Consider the following 26,556-nt stretch of genomic DNA (forward strand, 5'->3'; position numbering starts at 1 on the left):
ATTTCTCACGCTTCTCCTCAAAACAAAATAAAATCGGCCCGGCGCAGTGGCCCACGCCTGTAATCCCAGCACTTTGGGAGGCCAAGGCGGGTGGTAACAAGGTCAGGAGATGGAGACCATCCTGGCCAACACGGTGAAACTCCGTCTCTACTAAACATACAAAAAATTAGCCGGGCATGGTGGCGGGCACCTGTAGTCCCAGCTACTCGGGCGGCTGAGGCAGGAGAATGGTGTTAACCCGGGAGGTGGAGCTTGCAGTGAGCCGAGATCACACCACTGCACTCCAGCCTGGGCGACAGAGCGAAACTCCGTCTCAAAAAAAAAAAAAAACCAAAAAAACAAAACAACAACAACAAAAAACAACATAAAATCAGAATAAAAACATTAATCTTCTATGTTTTCCTTTACGTGGCAACTCCCAAAGGTGACGGAACCTGGAATGGACTCACGTTTTGCTTTTTGGTCCACAGACACAGCAGTAGTGAAAGCTGAATCATCCAGCTCAGAGGATTTTAGTGTGTGGGGACATGCAATCTCCTGACAACTTAGGAACTTCCTCTGTTACCCAAGGAACAAGAAACTGATGTGAACTTACAAGATAATTAAGCAAAAAAGAATTTCCCAGAAGAATAAAAGTACGACTTATCAATGTTCCTCTCTTTTTAGAATATCAAGCCCACTGCCATAAAGCCCATAGTTGGGGGCCTAATCAGTATATTTCTGGGGTGGTGATACAACTTTGAATTAATTTTAACAATATTTGACAAGGGAGAGTGGAATAGCAGTGTGTGGGATTTGGGAAGCACTTAAAAATGTTATCAATTTGCACATAGTATCTATTATAGATTATAAATGTTGCTAAAATAAATATACTATACATCAGGACACACAAACAAAGTTACCTGTAACAGGCTACTTTCTTTGAATGGGAACTCAGGTCCGCACAGACATATATAATAAGTGAATTATATCTGTTTCTTAAAGTTGTATTAAATGGTGGCACATGCCTGTAATCCTAGCTACTCAGGATGCTGAGGCATGAGAATCACTTGAACCCAAGAGGTAGAGGCTGCAGTGAGCTGAGATCACACCACTGCACTCACTCCAGCCTGGGCAACAGAGTGAGACTCTGTCTGGGGGAAAAAAAAAAAAATCAAAGTGAAGGGTGAATTTTATTTTTGTAAATGGTAGACATTAATTTAATATGCCAGACAGAAAATGTCTACAAGCTATTATGATACTAAAGTTTTTATTTGGGAAGGGAAAATGATAATGATTACCTTTCTAGATCTATAAGTGAAATGAACATTTGTGAAAGTTAGCTCAGAGTAGCACCCAGAGAGAGATTGTTCAGTAAAGGGAAGAAATTGTGTACAGTATTTTTAAAACCAGAACTAACGGCAGCGCCCTCCCTTGATATAAATGCCAGAACTGAATCCAAAACACCCATGTTCTGGGGGCAAGTAGGCAGCTCTTCAGAATACTGTTACAATGGCTGGGCATAGGTTAATTGCCCCAAAATGTTATCCTCAAGTTGAAATTCCAAGATTAGTGACAAATTTAAGTACTACCTCCCTTTAAAAGGTAAATAAGTCAACCAAAGAGCAGCAACATTTGCCAAGCATCAACCATCTGTTTAATGCTATCTGAGGAAAAATGGTTTCTACCAAAGCATTGAATGAAATTGCCTCTCCTTGAGGAAATTTCCCTGCAGCCCAGAAGAAGCTTGACATGACTAGAACTATAAAGTGATAATGTTAATAGAAAAATTATTGTCTAGATGTTAGGAGTTGACTTAGAGTGATTAACATAAACAAAAGCAAATAAATTCCATGGAGAAAAAGAGGTTTAAATCTGGCCTTTAAAGAGTAGATAAGATTTGGATAGCTGATAAGGAGAGTCAGGAATATTCCAGATGGAAAGAATAGCATGAGCAAGGAATGGGGTGAGAAGAAGCAAACATCCCTATGGCGATTGGAGTCCAGGCTGCATAGAACACTGGGTGGGTTAGGAAGGAAGGAGATGACTGAGTCAATGCACTCTACACAGAGGGATCTGCATTTCTAACTGGAGTCTAAAGATCAGGAGCAGAAGAGACGTGATGAATGTGACATCTTAGGAAAATGATCAGGCAATGTTATGCAGGATGGATGAGAACGTGAGAGGTAAGAGCCAGCCAGCTGAGCTAAGTGATTACCGGCACAACTCTAGGCCTAATTTGATGAGGAACAGCTGTCAATCATGAGAACGAAGAGGAGAACTTGAAAGTCATTTTAAGGACAGACCTTGCACACCTTGGTGACAAGTCTTAGTGAATGAGGAGATTCAAAGAAGAGAAAGAAGCATGGAGGACCCAGAGGGAAACAGAAAGGTTTTCAGTGCCGTGCCTCTGGCACCCCTCTGTCTGGTCTTGCTCATTAGTTGATCAGTACATGCTAGAGAGAGAAGGCTGTCTGCACACCACACAATCCCATGAAGAACTGGTAGAACGAGGACCAAAAAGTCTTTAAAATTCTGCCTAGCTGAACTGACTTTAGGAAGATGATGGTCAGTGGTACTATGTACAAAGTTCTAGGCTTAGGTTCAAAAAATTAACTGCACAAGTAAAAGAGAGCGGAGAACTTTAGTCAACTGGATTGCCAATCAGTCAGAAAATATCTTAGGAACTTTAGTTATTATTAAGAAGACAACTGAAGGGTAAATAAGAGTAAAGGGTAGAAACAGCTGATAAAAGCATCACATGGGTTTTAATCATTAGTGGAATATAGTTAGGATAAGGGAGCCGGTAGCTCTTTTCCTCCAGGCTGTTCACATCATATCTACAGTATGGGTTCAGTCAAGGGAGTTGCCCTTTCAGATGAGATCAGGCATGTTCAGGGTAGAATGATAGACAGGAGCTGCCCTTTCAGACACAAATTACAAACTGAAAAACTTCCCAAAGCCGCTAGGTAACTTAGATAAGGAAACACTTCTTAAGTAAGAAAATAGGAGGAGTGTGCCAAACTAAAGAAATAACGTCCCACACATCTTTCTTAATTTTCCTCCCAAACACTCAAGGACCAAAAACGAGTCTGTGGGCTACAGGTACATGACTGTCTCCAATAGGAATATGCCCATTAAGATGCCAGTAGGACTCAAAGGCATATCCTGTAGGGGACAGGGGATGAACAGATAACATTTACCTGGGAAAAGGCTTGTTTGATAGCTCTTTCCAAAGTTCTGAGGGGTTATGAAGTGAAAGTGGAATTAGATTTGTTCTTCGTAATTCTGTCAGAAAGCAGTACCAGCATTAACTCATAGAAGTTTCAGAGTTTGGGACTTGCTTTTTAGAGCAATTTTCCAAAGGTCAAAGAAGAATATCTGTAAATTAGACTGACTTGCGAAATAGCGAGCTCCTTGTCACTTAATGTACTCGTGCTGACATTAAATGGATACCTGCTGAAGATGTTACAGAGGGAATGGCATATATTAGATGGGTGTGAGGTTGATAGCCCCAAGATCCTTTTCAAAGCTAAGATTCTAACATTATATCACAGCCAATTCTCAAGAATGAAGGAATACAAAGGAACACTGGTACCTTGATAGAAAGGTATACAAGCTGATGAGCAAAGAGCCCTGTAGCTGTTATTTAATATTTCTTTTATGAGGATCTCTTTATCAGATATCACCTTTCTTCCATGAGAAAAAAATAATGAATTAAATATCTGAAGGCATAGAAATTCAGGTTTATTTTTCCTTCCAGAGTGAAAGAAAATGAATTCTGCTGAATATAATGAAAATTAAGACTAGAAAAAAAGTAAAGACAACAGAAAATAAACTAATTTTCTTCCCTATTTTCCTGAGGCTGTTATCAAATATAGTTCTGATATTCTAACTAATAATTTAGAGAGTTTTGGTCACATTTTCAGGTTCAATGCTGTTAGGTTTCAGAGATACGTTTTCCTTATTCTTTTGGGTATGCAATCTGCTATAACTAATCTGTAAACATTTAGTCAGTATTCCTAGGTTTTATCAAATAATTCCACTTCTGAGAATTTACACAAAGGAAGTAATGTGGAATACACAAAAATACTTTATGCACGAAGACATACATCCTAATTTTATTGTTATGAACAATCAGAAATAATTAAACAACACATGATACAGCCACTTGTCTTAGTCTGCTCAAGCTGCTGTAACAAAATACCATAGATCGGATGACTTAAGCAAGAGAAATTTATCTCTCATAGCTCTGGAGTCTGGGAAGTCCAAGATCAAGATGCTAGCCCATTCAATTCCTGGTGAAGGTTCTTGTCACTTGGCAAATACAGCCACCTTCTCAACACATTTTCACATGACCTCTTCTTTGTGCAAGTGTGAAGGAAAAGACAAAGAGAGATAGCTATCTCTTTTTATAAGGCCTCTAATCCCTTATAAGAAGGCATTGGACCAAGGCACTAATCCTATTGGACCTCATTTAAGGGTAATCACCTCCCAAAAGTCCCCTCTCCAAATACCGTCACACTGGGAGTTAGGCTTCAACATATGTGTTTTGGAGGAATACAATTCAGTCCGTAATACTACTCAAAAATGAGCTTTGCAAAACTATGTAGTAAAACAGAACATACTTTTAATATATGAAATAAGAATACAGAAACAACACATGCAATATTATTAGATGTACCATATGACCCAGCCATCCCATTACTGGGTATATACCCAAAGGATTATAAATCATGCTGCTATAAAGACACATGCACACGTATGTTTATTGTGGCACTATTCACAATAGCAAAGACTTGGAATCAACCCAAATGTCCATCAGTGACAGACTGGATTAAGAAAATGTGGCACATATACACCATGGAATACTATGCAGCCATAAAAAAGGATGAATTTGCATCCTTTGTAGGGACATGGATGCAGCTGGAAACCATCATTCTTAGCAAACTATCACAAGAACAGAAAACCAAACACCGCATGTTCTCACTCATAGGTGGGAACTGAACAATGAGATCACTTGGACTCGGGAAGGGGAACATCACACACCGGGGCCTATCATGGGGAGGGGGGAGGGGGGAGGGATTGCATTGGGAGTTATACCTGATGTAAATGACGAGTTGATGGGTGCTGACGAGTTGATGGGTGCAGCACACCAACATGGCACAAGTATACATATGTAACAAACCTGCACGTTATGCACATGTACCCTAGAACTTAAAGTATAATAATAATAAAACATAAATAAAAATTAAAAAAAGAGAAAAACTTAGGAAAAAAAAGTCTTCAAAGAAAAATGCCAATACGTTAACTGTGGTTGACTCAGTACGACAAACTATGAAGGCCTCATTTTTTTCTTCTTTTTAAAACTCTTTACTTTCCAGGTTTTAGTAAAAATGTATATACAGTTTTAGAATTGTGCTAAAAGAAGTAAGTTTGTGAGAACATACTTGCATGTCAACTCATCAAAAAGAATGAACTCAGAGACTATTTTATTACTTTTGAAGTGTAAGTGGATCTGTGAGGCAAGAAGGACACAGACAACCCAGATCCTGCTCATGTGGAGAGACAGCACCTGTATACCTTGGTCAGAGCTGAGAGGACACATGGTTGTCCCTCAGTAAGCGTTTATTAAACTCAATGTTTCTGCAGTAAGACAGGCAGCTGTACACAATGGGCGACCATGGGAAAATCAGCCTTTGATATTTGGAAGAATTGACTTTTGCCAAAAGTGTATATGCTTGACTGGAAGCATGTTATTAATACATTTATTATATCTGAAATGCTATGCACCGCTGATCAATTTAATAGTCTTATAGTGTTAAGTATTTTACTTCCAGAAAATGAGAAAGGTAATTGATTCACTTTCACTCTTTGTAGATGAAGTGTTTGAGTAGAATTCTGGAATGCCGAGATATCAGATATGCATGTTCCTGCCTTTTGAGAGGTCCACAATTGTAAATTAAATTCCTGCAGCATCTAAAGAATAAATCTGCTTTAAACATGTAAGCTTCTTTCCTATATGCTATTGAAGTACTCTAATATTTCTTTTTAGACTAATGACTTGGAAATAATGACCTTTGAGAAGGAAATAGGAGAGTGATTTCTCAAGATTTGAAATAATCTAGTCTTAATTATGTAGTAATGTCAAGTATAGACATCACAGCATTCATAATACCTGCCATGGTACACAGTTTTACAAAATAATAATTACCTTTTAATGCCTGTTTTTAGAAAACGAATTTAACAAACTTGGCTTGTCAGTTCTTTCTCAGAATCTCTTTTTAAAAATTGCTTCTGTGTATGAATAATTCTCCATTCTGTCTGCATAAAGCCATATACCTGAAATGTAGTCACCTTTCCTCCCTTACTTTTCTATGCTGCCAGCTCTCTCTCGTCATCTACCAGGACAGTGGTTTTCGATGCCACAAGTATGAAGAAAATGATTCAGGGAATTGTTATCTTTCCTATTTTACTTCTATTTTTTGAAGAAAGAACTGGAAGGTGGTTTCTATGTGTACCTCTAGACCTCTCTACAAACCACTTTGGAAACAATCCTGCCAGCAAAGTGGCCAAATACTATGGGAGGCAATGGCGAAACCACTGTAACTCTACCCTAAGCAAGGCCACAGGTTTTAGCTCTTCAGCCTTTGGACTAGTGCAGTAATTCTCAGTTCTTTTTAAAACTACTGTAGTTTTAAACATCTGTTGCCTCCCTCTCTCTTACATGTCTTGAATTCTTCTTCCTTTGCTGGGTGTCTGTACTTAGGGACTGGTTTCTTGGCACTGAAACCCATCCCCTTTCTATCCTTGTCACCTATGAACCTTGATTTTCCCTGATACCATTTTTTGCTCAAATGCTTTTCCTTCTGAAAGATGCTAAATGGTGATTTTTATTTGGGTAATTTACTGCTTTGCATTGTATTCGTCAATGACTGGGCAATTTACAAAAGAAAGAGGTTTAATTGGACTTCCACGTGGTTGGGGAAGCCTCACAATCACAGCGGAAGGCAAGGAGGAGCCAGTTATGTGGCATGGATGGCAGCAGGCAAAGAGAGAGCTTGTGCAGGGAAACTCGCCCTTATAAAACCATCAGATCTCGTGAGACTCATTCACTATTAAGAGAACAGCACGGGAAAGACCTGACCCCATGATTCAATTACCTCCCACCAGGTCCCTCCCACAACGTGGGAATTCAAGATGAGATTTGGGTGGGGACACAGTCAAACCATATCAGACATATTGCCATATTGATATTACTTGCATATTTATTTCACTTCATGTTCACAAGAAATCTGGGAGATTTTGAGGGGCCAGTGACTAAAATCATCATCCTTAGTTCCCTGTACTTGCTATAGTTATTCCCTGAAAAATCATAAAGGCTCAAGCTTGTGTTATAAGCTTTGGTGATTAACAACAACAACAAAAAAAACCTTGGGCTACAAAAAAATTTTAAACTACTACTAACGAACTGTTTTTTTCCCATAGAGTGGTCATAATTAGAGGAAATGGCAAGGATTTTATTTAGATACTGCTGGTTTTTGTTTTTGTCCTGAGGCTTCTCTGTGTATTCTGATCCTTTATAGCAAGCGTGTATTATTCGGTTAATAGAAAAACTAAATATCATAAAGATGAAAATAGAAGATATTTTTGACACATAATTCATATTACTCTGAGTCTATACAAATGCCAGCTACATAAATGTGCCAGTGTGCTACTGAATCTGTGTACTTTAAAGGAGATCATATTAATTATTTATTTAATGCTGGCTACCTGTCCGGCTCATCTGTAGGTGTTTTCCATGTATTTTATTGTTCAAAGTGTACTTTGGCCCTGGGAAGTGGGTGTTTTCGTAAGTCTCATTTTGAAGATGAGGAAATTGAAACTCATACAGTTTAAGGATCTTACCCTAAGTCACCAGGCATGTAAAAATGACAGGTGAGTGATGAACCCTAGGAGAAATGCACCAGTGTCCACGCTTCAGCCAAGACACCTACACTGTCACTCAGATGACAGCGTGAATTTTTATAGTACTTTACAGTTTATGAAAGGCAGCATTTTTTATAGTACATGATAGTTTACAAAAGACAGCACTTTTTACCTTGATGTAAGATTTCTTGGCAAGTCACAGGGCGGGTATAAGATTTTTGATATAAGATATCCTGACAAGCCATAGGACAGCTATCATTATTTCAATTTTAATGATGCAGAAACTGGAGTTTAGGGGGGTTAAATGTCCCACCCAAGGCCAGGCATTTAGCAAACAACAAAGTTAAGACTAGAAATCATGTCTTACAACTTCAAGCCCTGGCTTACATGTTCTCTGTATTGTAACTAACAGTCATAGGAGAGAATATATTAATACATACAAGAAAAGGTGATGTTTAACACAGCGGTAATGCTACTATATATAACGATGTGTATACAGGTAATCCATTCACTAAAACAAAGGGAAAAAATCAAGATAAATACTTTTGAAGTACTTAGTGCACATGAATTGTGCAAATTTTCAAGCGTATTCCCCAAACAAGTAAAGTTAAATAACTGTGTAAGTCTGGTTCAAAATCTCATTACAGAATAGCAAACCGGCAATATTTCAAAACTAATGAAATTTTTTTTTTCTGGCTCTTGAAAACAATTGTTTAAATGAGTTTCCTTTCCTTTTCCTTTCCTCTAATTATGAGTGCTCTAAGGGAAAAATCAGTTCATATAAATATAATAATAGTTTTAAAAATTCTTATAGCATAACTTTGCATTTTTATCACTGAAGCTCATAAACTGAATGTGAGCCTTTATTGTTTTCCAGGGAATGACTATAGCTGAACACAGAGAAATAAGGAGGATGGTTTTAATCACTGGCCCCTCCAGATCTCCCAGATTTCTTGTGAAAGTGAAGCAAAATAAATATGCAAGTAATATCAATGTGCCAACATGTCTAAGTAGTAAGCTAAATTTTCCTAAATAACAATCTACAAAATACAATTTTAATTTGTTCTGTGTATAGTACTGTGTATAGTAAGAAACTATACAAAATGTTAAGAACTAAGATGGTATTTTCTGTATAAAAATTGTATGGCTGGGCACGGTGGGTCACGCCTGTAATCCCAGCACTTTGGGAGGCCGAGGCAGTGGATCATGAGGTCAGGAGATAGACACCATCCTGGCTAATATGGTGAAACCCCATCTCTGCTAAAAATAGAAAAAATTAGTCGGGCACGGTGGCACGCGCCTGTAGTCCCAGGTACTCGGGAGGCTGAGGCAGGAGAATTGCTTGAACCGGGGAGGCGGAGCTTGCAGTGAGCCAAGATCATGCCACTGCACTCCAACCTGGGTGACAGAGCGAGACTCCATCTCAAAAATAAATAAATAAATAAATAAAAAAGTAAAACATTTTAATAATCAGTTCCATCTTTCCTTGCATCATTTCTATGGTTCCGTTTTTGGTCTGCAGTGTAGACACCAATGAAAAATAAATATATGACTCTAAAAGGTTAAAAAAAAAGACTGATAAAAATGAAAGTGTAGTTTGTATTAAAACAACCTGTACATATAATTAGTATTTTAAAATAAAAGATACTGATTTTTGTTTATATTGAAAATGCAGATTAAGACTAGTGTGATAATTTTAGGATGTTAAGTTTATCTTAAAATACAAAGGATCACTCAATTTTTATTCAATTCCATTTTCATATGTTCATGAATGGGCAAGAGAATGGAACATTTTAATCCCTTTGATTTTTAAGCTCTGATCCTTAAGGTAAAAATGAAATATAATATTTTTAAATTAGAAGAAGGGAAATCATCTCTACTGTTATAACACCAAACAGCCAAAAAATATTAATTCACCATGATGCAAGAGTGAATTCACAGTTCATAAGCACTTCCTGCCAAACAATATCTAAGATCTTTCTTTATTTTTTGGAACCTCAAGCCTTGTTTTAAAGATTCAGAACTTAGAGGGCTCATTTGCCCAAGGCCACTGTGTGGACGCGGAGGCATAATCACATGCCTGAAATGGATGAGCTTCCTAGAACCTGTGACTAATGATTTGTGCTTTGTTTCACAGTGAGGCAGAGAAGGATCTTGCACTCGTTGTTGACTTCATGTCTCAAGATACTGTGAAATTGTCTTCATTACAATCATAAGTTTTTAGGTTTGTATTGATCATCTAATTCTTTATGAATAAAAGAAGTTTGAGAGGTGGAAGAGCTCAATTATTTTTGACATATGTAAATATCCTTTAACTAGGTTATACATTTTGGAGTGCTTATTTTTTGTCTTTAATTCTCTTAAGCTCCACCGATATCTAAAGGTCTGAAGCCTGCATATCATACAAACAGCATAATGCTCATGGCATCCCAACACACAGTACCTAATAGATGAATTATTGCTATGTGAAAAGGGATTGGAAATCATCTTTCTGAAATATGGTTTTCTGTCATTCACATATTAGCCAGAGGCTAACACATCTTTTATTCACATTGGAAAAATAAGCCCCATCGGGTATGAAATTGAAGGAAACCCTATATATTTATCTCCTAATCTAATATCACCAAAGCATTAAATGAATCCAAATGAAAGGATATTCCTGCATTTCCCTTGTATGGCATACCCCAAGTGTCTTTTCACTCTAACGAGACATGGTCAAACTATAGGCTGACCTCAGCCTTTCCTACCACCCTCACCTTGCGCCCACTATCTTCAGTTTCCTCACCTCTCACCTCTAGAGAGACTATTACAAGGAAAGGCTCTCCAGTTTCTAAGGTTTCTTCTAATTAAACCAACTCAAAAATAATAGAATTATGGCAGTAAAGAAGCAAACTTGTCTCTATATATTAGTCTGCTTAGGCTGCCATAACAAAATGCCACTGGATGCCTTAAACAACAGACATTTGTTTTTCAGAGTTCTAGAGACTGGGAATGTCAAGACCAACATTTCAGCCAATTTGGTTTCTGGTTAGGGCTCTCTTCCTTGGCTTGCAGAATGCCACCTTCTCACAAGGTCTTTGCATGAGAAAAGAGAGACAGAGATCCTACGCTTATGGCCTCATTTACGCTTTATTACCTCCTAAAATCCATTATCTCCAAATACAGTGGCATTGGGGGTTAGGGCTTTAACATAGAAATTTGGCAAGTTTCAAAATTCAGAGCATGATACTCTGAAGAGTTTAAGAATTGCTAGAACCTCATGAACAAAAATGGGATGGAGAGAGTCTACTTTGAACTGTGTAGCCATGATTTTGTAGAGAGCCAAAGGTAACAATCACCATACTTTTCCTTCAAAGTGGTGTGAAGAAAATATGGAGGAAGCACAGGCGTGCATGAACACAGAGCAGGGATACAAACACTGCATGTGATCCGGTTTCTTACTCCTAAATGCACTTAAGATGTACATTTACAAAGTGCATGAACAAAATTCATAGAAACTGTTGGAAAAATTAAAGAATCAATGTAGGTCAGAATGTACCGAAGCCAAAACAAACAGATGAAAAATCTATCCTCTTTGTAGCCAGGTCCTTTGAACAATTAGATGCTACGATCTTCTTTAGGTCCCACTCCTGCAATTTCCCAAGTTTCACCATGGAGAAACTGTTTCCTTCCTCCAGTGTAAAGCCTTTACATTGGTGTTTGCTGTCTGTTTTGTTCCTTACAGGAAGAGCAAATGGAACTAGCATCTTCTCTCAAGTAGCTCTTCCTGAGTTCAAAGATCATTGAATTTCCTATTGGCAAGCACTTCAGTTTTCATAACTTTTCCTGCCTTTTGTTAGGTTATTAATTTTTGTGATTATCCTGCAAACCCTCTTCAAATTGTCCGTGTTCCTCTTGAGTAATGGAACCAATTTACTCATTAGAGTCTCATCAGGTTTGAGTATAACAGCAGGATTACCTTGTGGTCCTTTCGTGTTATTTTTGAAAATAGCTGACAATATTTCAAAACAGTGAGACACACAGTTCCTTCTTTAACCTCAGCTGCTATTTCTTACTCAAGGAGAGTTCATTTTAAAAAAATAACTAACCACAGATTTTAAATTATTTTTGATACAGAAATCTTCTCTGAGCAGATTTAAACGCCAATGTCTTGATTCTTGGACCTTAATTCATGTAAACTTCATAGATACTCTGCCCCATCGAAAAGCTTGGTCCACCCATATACAAAGTTCACAGGAAGATGAGGTACATAATCATGAACAAGGCCAGGTCCTTCAAAAAACACATACCTAAATGTATCTCCCAGACTGACTGCTATCAGACTCTTATTATTTATCTGGAAGATATTACCGTTTTGCTCAAGAGCAAGACCACTTCTTAGATACGGAAGAAGGAAACCGGAGTAGATTTCTGGAAAGGAGTCTCCAGGAAACTGATGTAAGACACTGGTGACATTTAAAATCGCTAATTCTTTTTGAGATCATTGCATCCCCTGAGGTCTCTTGCCTCAGGATCCTTGTCAAAACACTAAAATAAGTACTCTTTGATTTCATGACTTCACAACTGATCTTTCTAGACACTTAGTCTTTAGGGGGGATTCTCAGATGGTGTGTCCTTTGGGGCTTGTAAGCCTTGAGTCTAAAGTAGACATCCTATTTCACATCAAAATATGGAGAGAGACATTTCATTCACTATTTATGTATATATCTAAATTAGGAGACATTAGCATGACTGAGAAAAAGAGGTTAATAACACATAAAATACTTAGAGTTCATTTAAAATTATGAGTGACTGTTTTCTCTGTAGGAACAATATATAAAATTTAAAAGTCGATGAATAACTATATGCTAAGATCTCCAGATAGGCATGAAGGCCACAGCTTAATATCATTCTAATCTGTCTTCAGGTAACAGCTTGATAGTTACTCTCTCAAGTTGACATTTTGTTTAAACTGAATACATAGACTATATTATCGATGTGTCTTGGCTAAATGATGAAAAGCTTGTAGCTTCTGACCTTTAAAATATTTTCTTTCTTTCTTTTTTTTTTTTTGTAGGAATCAGGAAAATGTTCTAACAACATGTTGAGTGAGGTAAAATTCTTTGAGCAAACACAAAGGCAGAACCATAATATTTTTAAAAATTACTCCCACAACCCAACCATGGCAAGTTCTTCACTGCACTTACCAATATCTCTTTTTGTATGTCTGAGGGGATCCTGCAAGTTCCAAATAAAAGCCAACTGCTTCCTGAAAATCTTAAATTTGCCCTTGAAGCCCATCACTGCCCAGCTGTCACTCTGTGATCATGGAGGTCTGGTGACCTGTGACCATGGAGGTCTGGTGACCTGAATGGGACTGCTCCTGGATTCCCCCAGCAGCAGGAAGGGCTCAGCTCATGACGCCTCCAATTAGAGCCCAGCAAAATTTCCTGAGTGATATAAGGTCTTTGCTTCCTTGGTCCAGCCTATAGACCAGTATCTAATGGTCACAGCTAACCAAAGCTGTCTGCTATTCTGCTACCCTCAGCTAGGGTCCAAACATCATCATCAACCTCAAATCCTTTGCCATTTCTCATTAACTCACTGGATTCCTGTCTCCTCAGATCACGATATATACATGTAGGTACTTTGTTACAAGCAGATGAATTAGAAATAAATATATATTTAAAAATTTTCAGCCACTACATATCACACAAACATCCTGAATTTCTTGGAATACTAACAAAAATAACCATATGCAGCTCTTTTAAATGATGATCTTTTCCCAAGCAGAGAAGAAAATCATTTATTGTGAATTTCCATATAAGGCGTAAATTCTGAGAAATATAGTCCTGTTTTTAAGTAATTTTTTTTTTCTTTTGAGACAGAGTCTCGCTCTGTCGCCCAGGCTGGAGTGCAGTGGCGCGATCTCAGCTCACTGCAACCTCCACCTCCCGGGTTTACGCCATTCTCCTGCCTCAGCCTCCAAGTAGCTGGGACTACAGGCGCCCGCCGCCTCGCCCAGCTAATTTTTTTGTATTTTTAGTAGAGACGGGGTTTCACCGTGTTAGCCAGGATGGTCTCGATCTCCTGACCTCGTGATCCGCCCGCCTCGGCCTCCTAAAGTGCTGGGATTACAGGCATGAGCCACTGCGTCCGGCCAGTAATTTTTTTTTTCTTAAGTTGAGAAAGTACTTTGGGTTAAATATGCTCAATTTATGTTAATGCAGCCCCTTTTCTTGGTGATTATTTTGCCTAGCTGGGATTAATTTAGAAATTTCAGGGCCAGGTGCAATGGCTCACACCTGTAATCCCAGCACTTTGGGAGACTGAGGTGGGCGGATCACGAGGTCAGGAGATAGAGACCATCCTGGCCAACACGGTGAAACTCTGTCTCTACTAAAAATAAAATAAAATAACATATAAAATAAAATAAAATAAAATATAAAATAAAATAAAATAATTAGCTGGGCGTGGTGGTGCACGCCCGTAGTCCCAGCTACTCAGGAGACTGAGTTGGGAGAATTGCTTGAACTCAGGAGGTGGAGGTTGCAGTGAGCCGAGATCACCTCACTGCACTCCAGCCTCGCAACAGAGCAAGACTTAAAAAAAGAAATTTCAAGTTTCAAGTATTATATCTCCAAAAACTTGCTCTCATACCACGTTGGAGAAATACATTGAAATGTGAATCCATGAAATTCTGGATGGTATGGCAGAGGAGAACGTATTGCCTTTGAAGAAAAGGAGAACTTTTGAATAAAAGAAGAACTCCACCCAACAACTCACACTCTCTCTCTCTCTCTCTCTCTCTCTCTCTCTCTCTCTCTCTCTCAGTGTCAAGTGATCCTTTAAGCGTGTTCTGGGATGCTATGGGCTCGGAAGCACGGGCAGCCCTAGGGCTCTTGTCTCTTCTCGCCTCCTCACTCCATGTGCTCTCCCTGGGCAATCTTAGCTCTTCCCAAGCTTTGAATTGGCCTAAAATAATGTGGAATATTCCCGAATCTCCCCTAATTGGACAGCTCCCGACCGAAATCCCTACCCTGGACACTGAATATCTACATGTGCATCCTAGTACTTTCCACCTTCCTCTACCAGAATATAACCTCCACAAAGGCACAGACTTTTCCATTTTATTTGCTGTGTTAGCCTCAATGCCTAAAAGAATGTTTGGCACAGAATATACAGTCAATAGGTATCCCACTGTTAGGATCTCTGAGAAAGAGAAAGCAAACTCTTTGAAGACGTAGTGCAAAGTTGTGGAAGTAAAGGAAATCCCTCCTCCAACATAAGTTGAATACATTTGAGGCATAACTGTGTCTTCTAATGTGCAGCAATATTACAAATCTATTTCATAAACTCTGTTATTTTGTAATCCTTTTAACTCTTATTAAAAAATACTTTAGAGAAATTTACATTTTTATTCATTTTTTCATTCCTTTATGCAACCAACATTTAGATAGCCTAAATTCGAATGTAAGTCTTTCTGTGTGCACAAGGGGAGTACTCAAAGCTAAGGAAACAATTGGTTTCATATCCTCCTGCATCTTACATTTTTGACATTTCAATATAGAATCCTTCTGTGAAGAAAAAGTAAACTGAGAAAAATCTCATTCTATATTTTTCAACAAAAAAGATTAGTGATTATGAACATGAAAGCAAATCACATTTTTACTCTGTTATTTAAAACTCCCATAGAAAGGGTTAGAGAATTTTAAAATAAATGTAGTATTATATTAGAAAGAAGGTAGTATATTTTAATTATTATCTTTAATTTTTGAATCTTTGAATAGCAATCTTTAATTATGACTTAATCAATGGTGAATTTATCATAATACTGCAGCCAAAGTCATATACACTTTCATTGTATATGAAAAGCAAGGAAATAAATAGATTGCAGGGCAAGTTTACTATCCTAGGAACACAAAATGATTTAAAATAATTTAGAAATGTATATTATATATACACTGTCTCTTATACACATCTAGATGTGTATAAGAGACAGCACACACACACACACGAACACACACAAATTTCTATACATACATATATATAAAATACCCACATACACATATATATGTATATATGTATAATATATTATATAATAGAGTATATAATACATATATATGTGCATGTATGTTATATATAATACATGTGTAGGTATATGTGTGTATTTATACATGTATTTTTTCCTTCTGCAAATAGATCAATGAAAAACCTTGCAATACATTAAAAGAAAAAGTAACAGAAAGTATCAAAACTCCCGATTTTTTTCAGCTTGGTAACTACCTTAAGAGCAGTTTTGTGTATTAATGTGAAACATCAGTATTCATGACACATTAACAGCAGTCGTATTTGATGGTGGTAGGAATATACATCCATGCATCACTTAGCGACATTAACATGTTCTAAGAAATGTGTCATTAGGTAATTTCATTATTGTGTGTACATCATAGAGGGTACTCACGCAAACCTAGGTGGCATAGTTTACTACATACCTAGGTTATATGGTATAGTCCATCATTCCTAGGCTACAAACCTATACAATATATTACTCTACTGAGGATTGTAGGCAATTGTAACACAATGGTATCTGTGCTATCTAAACATATCTGAACATAGAAACAGTAGGGTAAATATATGGAGTTATTACATTATGGGAGCACTGTTGTACTGTGGTCTGCCTTTGACTGAAGTATCGTTGTACAGCATGTGGCTATGTTTGTAAACTCTAATGAATATTTTCTTAACTGTCCCTGGTTAAAATATGTCATATTTATATTAATAAAGGCACGTTTTTATGATCTCATAATGTACAGATGGCAAATTTGCTAAATTTGTTCAATGTTAAAGAGCTTGAAACTTACAAATAATGGAATTAACTATGTAGTAAGTTATTGATTAATTTTAGTATTTCTAAGTACTATCAACATGATCTAATTTACTCAGAAAGATCATGATGCTCTGATAAATAACGATGGATTAGGAATACTACATGTTATTGTCCTGGAATACCATCACTTATAAATCATACTAATGAATAATTTCTGAACCAGCACCAGTGTTACAAAAGTGGCATGGGCTGCCATTAAAATGAGTTATTAACAAATAAACTAAAGTGATAAATCAAATATAAAACTTGTACAAATATTCTTAGTAAAAATGGATCAATTAATTATTCTTGGATATCAAAGGACATATCTACCATTTTATTATTTTTCCAAGCATATTATTATTTTATTATTGTTAAAATATAGTATCAGTAAAATAATAATGTAATAGATAATCTTGCATATATTAAGATAATCAATACATATTGAATGAATGGATAACGTTTGACATTAAATAGTAGCTATTTTTCTTAAGACAGCATCATACATTTCTAAGCACTTGTGTTAATAATATGAAATAAATTGAATGCCATTCCCTGCTATTAAAGCTACTAACATTTTAGGAAGCAGGTATATTACATTTTTCTCTATTTGAACTTTCTTCTAACAGGTGAATGGGGCAGTAGCAGTTCAAGTTAATGAAACTGTCTGCAGGTCTTTCCAAATGCTCCAGCATGTGGAGCAAATTAGTTGATTGTATAATTTCCCAAGCTGCAAAATGATGATACATCAAGAAATTCATGGATCAGTTAAAATTCAACAAGAAAGCATTTATTCAGTGACCACTTTGCACTGTCATTAGGGCCACAGTACTATGATGAATATAGTGGGGATTCCAGTCCTTAAGGAACTCGCAATCCGAGGAGTAGAAATAAATGAAATTGATAAAGTAGTGAATTCTGCGTAAATATGAAGGAAGGGCTCTGGGGAAAAACATGGAGAACTTTTAACTCTGCCCGAGGAAGGGTGAGCAGAGGAGGGATAGGCATCACTGAACAGGTGACACTGGATCTGAGTCTTGAAGGTGAACACCAATTTCCCAGGAAAGAGGGTTCCGTGTAGTCCAGGCAGTATGAGCAGCATGTGCAAGCATACTTTGGATAATTCCCAGGAAATCATAAAATAGTGGAGCAGTAGAACATAGGATTCACAGAAGGGAACAGCTGCAGATGAGCTCCCATAGAAACTCTGATGTTTTATGATAAGTTTATAGAACAAAGCACCTATAGGCACCATGGAATCAAGAGTAACAGGAAGTGATTAACAGGAAGTCCAGTTTTTAAAATTATAGATTACTTTGGAATCAGTGCAGAGGAGAAATTCAAGTGAGACAAAACTGATGGTAGAAAGATCATGAAGGAGACTCTTAAAGAGCATATAGAGTCATTCAGTTGAGATGAGAAGGCAACAGTGGCAGGAAGGCAGTGATGGGAGTCAACAACAGACACGGTTTTTTGTTTTTTGTTTGTTTGTTTGCTTTGAGATGGAGTCTTGCTCTGCTGCCCAGGTTGGAGTGCAATGGCACGATCTCAGCTCACTGCAACCTCTGCCTCCTGGGTTTAAGCAATTCTCCTGCCTCAGCCTCCCATGTAGCTGGGACTACGGGCACACACCACCATGCCCAGCTAATTTTGTATTTTTAGTACAGACAGGGTTTCAGTATGTTGGCCAGGCTGGTCTCGAATTCCTGACCTCAGGTGATTTGCTCACCTCGGCCTCCCAAATTGCTGGGATTGCAGATATGAGCCACTGAGCCCAGTCCAGAGCACAGTTTTGAGAGGTACCACAACCCAGTGCACGAGAGGAGAAGGAACTTTTCATTATCGCTTTGTTTGTACTATAATATAATATTTGGAGAAGTGCATGGCAGAATACAAAGGACTATGGGTTACAATGCCTTCTTATAAGAAAACCAATGAATTGCCACTAATAGTGAATTGGGGAGATAATATGATATTTAAGAAGTACTTGCTTTTTGTTAGATACTCCTTTATTCCTCACAAAACTCCCAGGAAGAAAATATGACTATTTTTACTTTCACAGATGAAGAAACTGAAGCTCAGAGAATTTAAATACCTTTCCTCAAATTATAGAGCCATCCAGGTCCCAGCTGGAGTTCTGTGGCTGGGAGAACAGAAACGTGGTTGCAGAGTAAGACAAAGCCATTACATGTGTCATGAATAGTGATATTCATTAGAGCCAAAATGCCCTGTGAAATCAGAGAAGGTAGGCAGAGGTTAAAGAACAGGGAATTCCAGTGACATGGTGAGTGGGGCTAGAGCAAGAGAGGATACAGAAGAAAATGTAAGGGAGGGGTTTTTCTGCTGATTTTAGTTTTGTTTCTGTTTTGTTTACTTTTAAATACATGTCCTCACACAGGTCCTTTTGGTTCACCTGCAAACATCCCCTTTTCTTATCTTTTCCCCTCTGGTCTCCAATCTCGATCTCTCCACTGTCCCAGAAAAAAATTATCATCCTCTCTACATATGCCTTTCCTTCTTTCCTTCCTTCCTTCCTTCCTTCCTTCCTTCCTTCCTTCCTTCCTTCCTTCCTTTTTCTTCTTTCTTTCTCTCTCTCTCTTTTTTCCCTCCTTCCTTCCTTCCTTCCTCTTTCTTTCTTTCTTTTCTTTCTTTTCTTTTTCCTTCCTTCCTTCCTTTCTTTCTTTCTTTTCTTGTTCTCTTTCTTTCTTTTTCCTTCCTCCCTTCTTCTTTCTTTCCTTCCTTCCTTCCATCCTTCCTTCCTTCCTTCCTCCCTTCCTCTCTCCCCTTCCTTCCTTCCTTCCTTCCTTCTTTCCTTCATTTCTTTTTTTTTTTTTTGAGATGGAATCTCCCTCTGTTGCCCAGGTTGTAGTGCAGTGGCATGATCTCAGTTGACTGCAGCCTCTGCTTCCCAGGTTCTAGCGCCAACATGCCCAGCTAATTTTTTTTGTATTTTTTAGTAGTTTAAAAAAATTGGTTTGTTTAAAAAATCTTCCCCATATGGGAATATGGTTTAGGAATCCTAAATACATGAGTTACTTATTCCCTGAGGCACAGTATGTTGTTACAATGGAGAATGTAATTCAACATCAAAGTGAAATTTCACAATTGCTGAGAAAAATAATTTGACATGTGAAAAGCTTATATTTTTGCTAAGATCATCCTATTGCTTTGGACCATCTTTTTTTTTTTTTTTTCTAAAATGCAAAAGTGAGGCAATATGTAGCATATCATCTTTAACTGGGTTTAAGCTTTGCCAAGGAAAGTCAGAAATTTCATAGAAAAATAGACAGAGGCAAAAGAATGATCCAAATGCTTCTTAGAAACTTTACTGAGGTAATATATTACCTGACTGGATAACTTAGAAGCTTTTCAGTTGTTCACAAGTAGAGCTGTTTCTATACCAGACTAGAGTTTGCAGAGATGCTGTCGAATTTTATCTCTTAATGTTTGTCCACATGACTCTAGCAAAGTTGTTAAAGATAAGAGGCCTCAATTAGGAATCCTTAGACCTAGCACATCTCCTTAATACGGCAGAAAAAAGTGAAAAAGACTTTAAAGATGAAAATAATGGTGAAAAGAAAAGGTGTGGGCAGCTATGCCCAAATAAAATCTAGATGAGCTGCTAATAAAAGTATTAGCTTTTTTGGCCCTTTGACTTTGTCCAAATCCTTTAAAAACGATGTGTCTCTCTCTGCTTCAGCAGAGCATACCAGATATAGTCTTCTAATCTGATGAATTACCATCTTTATTGCTCATTACTTCATACATCTAGTTCATTGGTTAAGTCACTTCCTAGCTTTGGTATAATTTCATCTGCTTGTGTTTAAAATAAAAATGCATTGGATTTGAATTATTCATTTACTCATTCCACAAATATTTACTAAAGTCTAATATGGCTTAAGCATTGAGGATGTTGGGAGAATACATCTTTTGTTCCAAAATAATCACACCCAAAAGTCAATACATTGGTCAATGGGTACAAAGTAACACTTAAACAGGGGGAATAAGTCTTGATGTTCTATAACGCAGTAGGGTGACTGTGGTTAACAATACTGTATTGTCTATTTCAAAGTAGCTAGAAGAGAGGATGTTGAATGTTCTTACAACAAATAAATGAGGTGACGTGATATGTTAACTAGCCTAATTACGTTTTTATACAATGTACACATGTATCCAAACATCAATGTGTGCAATTATTATGTGTCAATTAAAATCAAAAAGTCAATAAAAGGTGCCAGAGAAATAACAGATTAAAAAAATTTTGCTGTAACAGTAAGTAGACATTAACAAACATATTTTTGAAGCATTTGTTGTGTTAACATAAAATAATACAAATCTTAATCAACTCAAAATTACCAAGTGTCCATGTTGTATCTGCCATATAATAAACAGAGGGCATATTTATATTTTGTATTAGTTTTTTTTAATGATCCCTAACCAATAGCATGTCAGTTTTAGAGAAACTCTCTGATTAAAGGGAGTTAATAGCAAATAAAACAAGCAGTAGAGCATTCAAGATGAAGTAAGCTTAATCCAAGGTTAATTTCAGATACTATTAATTTATCTCCCAATAACTCTTCCATGTAGTGGCAAAATGATGGCTTTTTCAGAGATTTTAATTTTCCTTTATTCTGAACCCAGACATTTGAGAATAGAAGGAATTTAGAAGAAAAAAATGGTGCTTTACATTGGTTGAAAAGCTTTGCCTGTACTAATGTACAACTCTAACATATAAGGGACATCGCTGCTGAATCCTTTCAAAGAAATTCCTAAAATGGCATGAAAGGAATCTGTGACCTCATTACAGCTCTATTCACGAAGGAGAAGAATTGTACACGAGGCCAGTCCATCTTGATCCCAGAAGGACACACAAAGACATCTCGTTAATAAGCACTGTTCCGTAATGTGCCTCTAGAGATGCTCAGTGTGTATGTGTTTGTGTGTCTCTGTATTTTGGTCCCCATTTTTATCCCAAAATAAATATGGAAGCTTAAAAGATTGACTGTTTTTCTGATCACAGAATAGCTCTGCACAGGCATATCGTTTGGGTAAATTAGATCTGCAAACACAGTTTAGCTTTGCTGATGAAAATAATTTCAATAAAGAAGGTAACCATGCCTCACATGTTGATTCAACACCTTACAACATCTTTTTTTGTTTGTTTGTTTGAGACCAGTTCTTGCTCACAGGCTGGAGTGCAGTGGCATGATCATAGCTCACTGTAATCTTAAACTCCTGGTCTCCAGCCATCCTCCCACCTAAGCCTCCCAAGTATTTAGCACTACAGGTGTGCGCCACCACACCAGGCCAATTTTTAAATTTCTTTTGTGTAGACACAGGATGTCACTAGGTTCAGCTCAGGCTGGTTTTGATTTCCGATCTCAACTGAATACCGTGGCCTCCCAAAGTGCTGGGATTACAGGCATGAGCACTGCACCCAGCCTAATTTATAACATCTTTATTGGTCTCAGTTATTTGAATGTCATATACATGTTCTTAGTTACATTTTTAAACACAGGGGCTTGATCTTTTTTATAGTGTAAATCGTGAAACACTGATGGTTTCATATTAAAGACAAAAGTTGTCACCAGGATAAAACAGTAATTGATTGGGCCATGCACCAGGAATGTTGGCACAGAACCAAATTTCCACTTAGCTTCAATGTGGTTTGAATTTATCAATTTCTTTATAAATCCCAATTAAAATACCTCCAAAGGTATCTTTTCTGAAGAAAACTTTCTTATGACACCCCATCTTCTTCCCTTCCGATGGGAAATGTAACCACACGCATAAGGGTCTACAGGAAAGATTTCAGTGGCTAAAACAATAGTGATGTGGTTTGGCTGTGTCCCCACTCAAATCACAATTTGAATCATATCTCCCAGAATTCCCACGTGTTGTGGGAGGGACCCAGGGGGAGGGAATGGAATCATGGCGGCCGGTCATTCCCGTGCTATTCTTGTGACAGTGAATAAGTCTCAGAAGATCTGATGTGTTTATCAAGCGTTTCTGCTATTGCTTCTTCCTCATTTTTCTCTGGCTGCTGCCATGTAAGAAGTGCCTTTCACCTCCCGCCATGATTTGAGGCCTCCCCAGCCATGTGGAACTGTAAGTCCAATTAAACCCCTTTTTCTTCCCACTCTTGGGTATGTCTTAATCAGCAGCATGAAAACAAACAAATACAAATGGTTTATAATGTCACTTAGGAGAAAAAAAAGGTCTTCTCCACAGTTCAAATAAAATGTTATTTATTAGTGGGAAAGAAGGTCATCTACATGTCTGAGCAGTAGGAGAAAAGACCTCAGCTTAAGCACTCCAACCACATACACGCACAACAAATTCTGTTATTCTGCCTAAAAATTCACCCATATCAAATTTTGTTGGGTGACCATGCAACTTAGGAAGGAGAGACATTTAATACACTTTGGTAGCTGTGACATCAAGTTAATCTTATCGTAGTGTCACTACCAAATTACAACATCCCTTTGATCCTCTGTAAGGTGCAGTCAGGACCCTGATTGGGTGGCAATCTGTGGGACAGGTAAGCAATGTATGCCATTTCTATACTTGTGAATGACTTTTGGCCTAAGGATCACTATGGGTCACTTCTGGGAGGAGAAGACCAAGCAGAAGGTACTGCTACAGCTTTTGTAGTCTTCATCCATTTGCTTCCAAAATTTAATGTTTCAATGACTCAATCCTTCAACAAAGACTAAAGTCAGATTCTTCATTCAACCTAAGTATAAATGATCACCCTTAATTATTATTATTACTATTATTATTGAAGATGGTGAAGCAGCAGTCAACCAGGTATTTTCTATAAAGACAATTACTCTGGCTATTGGATGAAGCATGGATTGAATAGGACAAGAAGAGAAATAAGATAATTCAGGGACTATCAGAGAAGAGTGGTGAGATGAGGAAGTGAGGAATGTGACTTGGACTTGGGGGATATTTTTACACGAAGAGAAGGGAAGGTATTAGGGCAGTGGCTGCACCATGGAATAATTTGAGGAACTTTTAAAAATTCTGAAGCCTGCGGTCCACCCTGAGAGGCGTTGATTTAATTTTCTGCAGTGAAGCCTGAGCACCAGTATCTCTTCACAGTGAGGGTTGAGACCTACGGGCTCAGAGTGAACTGTGAAGGACTGGATGGGTTAGACGTAGAAATTAAAATGAAGAATTTCTGATCATTTACAGAGAAAGAGAAGACTGGGAATCCAGATTTTTATGTGAACTGTCCTGATTTTTTGGTTTGGCAATTTCTTAGTTATCATGCATACAAATTTGTGTAGGCCCAAAACAAATAATAAAATAAATGAACTAAGGTGGATCTGACAAGTAGATGACCAGTTGCAATTTCTGCCTTAAAATCAAGGCCATTGATCTCTAATCACGGATTTCAGACTCTCACAGAATGTAAAAGTAAACCTTTTTGGAAAACCTTAGAAACACATCCGTTAATTACTTCATACATCTCTAAGAATAAACGTGACCTGGTACATTTGGGACATTGTAATTTGAGGTGAATTTTTCTACTCTCTCTCACTCTCTCTCCCTTCTGTTCAGATTTAAATAACAACACGTTTCCCACGGAAGTACAGAAACCTTCCCAAGGCCATTGTTAAGTAGTAGAGCTAGGTCTTGAGCTCACACCTGATTAATTCTCCTCTGTGCTACTTCCCAGTTTCCCAAACTTCATTTTCAACATGCTTTCTATGGAGGTGAGGGAGGAGGCAGAGGCAGGTGAGTTGTTATATAGTTTTCCTGTTGAAAATAGAATTTATGGGAAACTTTTCCAAATATGTACAAGTATTTCAACAAGCCTGCTATATTTCTAATATTTTTAAAAGTTGCATACAAGCAAGCCATCTTGTAATAAAGTATCCCTGAGTCATTGCATACTATATATACAAACACACACACACACATATTATGTAATAGGTGTCGTGAGATACCTATGTCTCTATTGATCTGTCTATCTATCCATCTATCTACCTGTCTATGTTACATACTCACAAACAGTGCTCATCCAAGTAAGTCTGAATTAGACAGAAGCTACAGGCTGACATATTTATATACAGTGAGAATCTACTTTCAGAATATCCCCTTCAAGAGAATTCATTAAACATTAATATTATCAAACACCATACTGTTTTGTTTTTATGTAATATTTATGTTGGCATACACCAAGGGAGTAACTGTCACAAAATCTTAGTGTTCGAGTAGTCAATTAATTGATTTAATTCTGTTAATTAATTCACATATGTAGTCATTTTTATCCTGTGAGTTATTACACAATTTTCTCTAAGCCTGGACTAATTTGGGGAGGGGAAAGAAGTTGATATTTTTCTGTAATAATTTTGGACTACAAATACTATACTTATACCAGAGTGCCAGTCATATTTCATTCATTTGATTTCCATAGATTTTTAGATAAATCTTATTTTCAGAACCATATAACTGTAGACTTTCTCCTCTCTCTTTGAATGACTATAATCTTAATTTGAGCTTATCATATAACCATATCATATAAACAAGAAAATGAAGTAGTCTTCAGGAGTTGTAGACGCCAAAATATAAACATATGCTTCTAAGTAGAAAAGACAAAAGTCATCTCTGACACACGAATTTAATTTTTCAGACCATATTCCATTCTCAGTAATCCACTGGAATGAATATACATCCGTAGTTATGATTCAAAAGTGTCAGTAAGCATGTATTGGAGGTTTTACATACCTGTTCCAGGTAGGATCATCAAACCAATACAATGTGTCCAGAACTGTGCTGTTTGTTGAACTTTCCTTCTAGAAAGAGACCAGGTGCCACGCCACAGCAAAAGCTAAAAATGAAACAGGGAAGGGATAAGTTTAAAACAAGATAAAAGAACAAGTAGTACACTCAGATCACTGAATTGTGAGATGGAATATTAATTACATGATGGATTTCAAAAATGGAGATTTATCCCAGCATTTCCTAATATACTTCATCAAGGAATTCTTTTATTCTATGACACCTGTTGGTGTCCCACCGAGGGAGCGATCCACAGCAGTTACTGGGGAGACAATGAGACACTGTAACCTCCTTTTCAACACAGATGCCTCAGCTTATGGTTTCTGCCATATGGTCACCTGCCCTCAGTTTGAAACTTCCAATAATTGGCAGTATTTCATAAGCTTCCCCCAAAAATATGTACACATAACATACATATATTTATATTATTAGGTTCATACAAAGCTGCTATGGTTTCATATAGAACGACTGTCCTTTTCAAAACTCATACTGAAATGTAATTGCCAGTGTCACAGTAGTAAGAGGTGGGACCGTTAAGAGGTGATTAAGCTATGAGGGCTGTGACCTCATGGGTGGGAGAATGCTGTTACAAAACATTGAGTATCTCCCTTCTCCCTCTTTTCCTCTTTTGCTTTTCTGCCTTCTGCCATGTGAAGACACGCATTTTTCTGCTTTGTGGTGACTCAGCAAGAAGGCCAGATACGGGTGCCTTGATCTTAGACTTCCCAGCCCCCAGAATTACAAGGCAATACATGTCTGTTGATTGTGAATTACCCAGTCTGTGGTATTTTGTTAGAGCAGCACAAAAAGAGACACAAATAGTATGAGTTCCCCCTAATGTTTTATAGCAAGTAATTTAAGAATCACTCACTTTACCGATTCAACTTATTTCATAGCAACAAGTATTTGACATTCACTCATCATTTCGATCAATATTTACAAAGCAAATAATATAAAGCAGGTATTGGGTTAAAATACTAAGTAGAGGCTTGGTCTTCTTCTCGAAA

At 37.5% G+C, this 26,556-nt stretch overlaps 1 protein-coding gene across 2 annotated transcripts in view; it reads right to left on the reverse strand.

The window, feature by feature from the left end:
* Positions 1–26,556, reverse strand: part of CHRM3 (cholinergic receptor, muscarinic 3) — a 559,390-nt gene that overhangs the window by 223,860 nt on the left and 308,974 nt on the right. For both annotated transcript variants that reach the window (XR_001007655.1, XM_011995028.1), the window contains one exon: positions 25,496–25,598. The gene's annotated coding sequence lies outside the window, so the exon portion shown is untranslated. The remainder of the gene's footprint in view (positions 1–25,495; positions 25,599–26,556) is intronic.

Source organism: Mandrillus leucophaeus, unplaced genomic scaffold (assembly GCF_000951045.1).
Source record: "Mandrillus leucophaeus isolate KB7577 unplaced genomic scaffold, Mleu.le_1.0 Scaffold466, whole genome shotgun sequence".
Lineage (NCBI taxonomy): Eukaryota > Metazoa > Chordata > Mammalia > Primates > Cercopithecidae > Mandrillus > Mandrillus leucophaeus.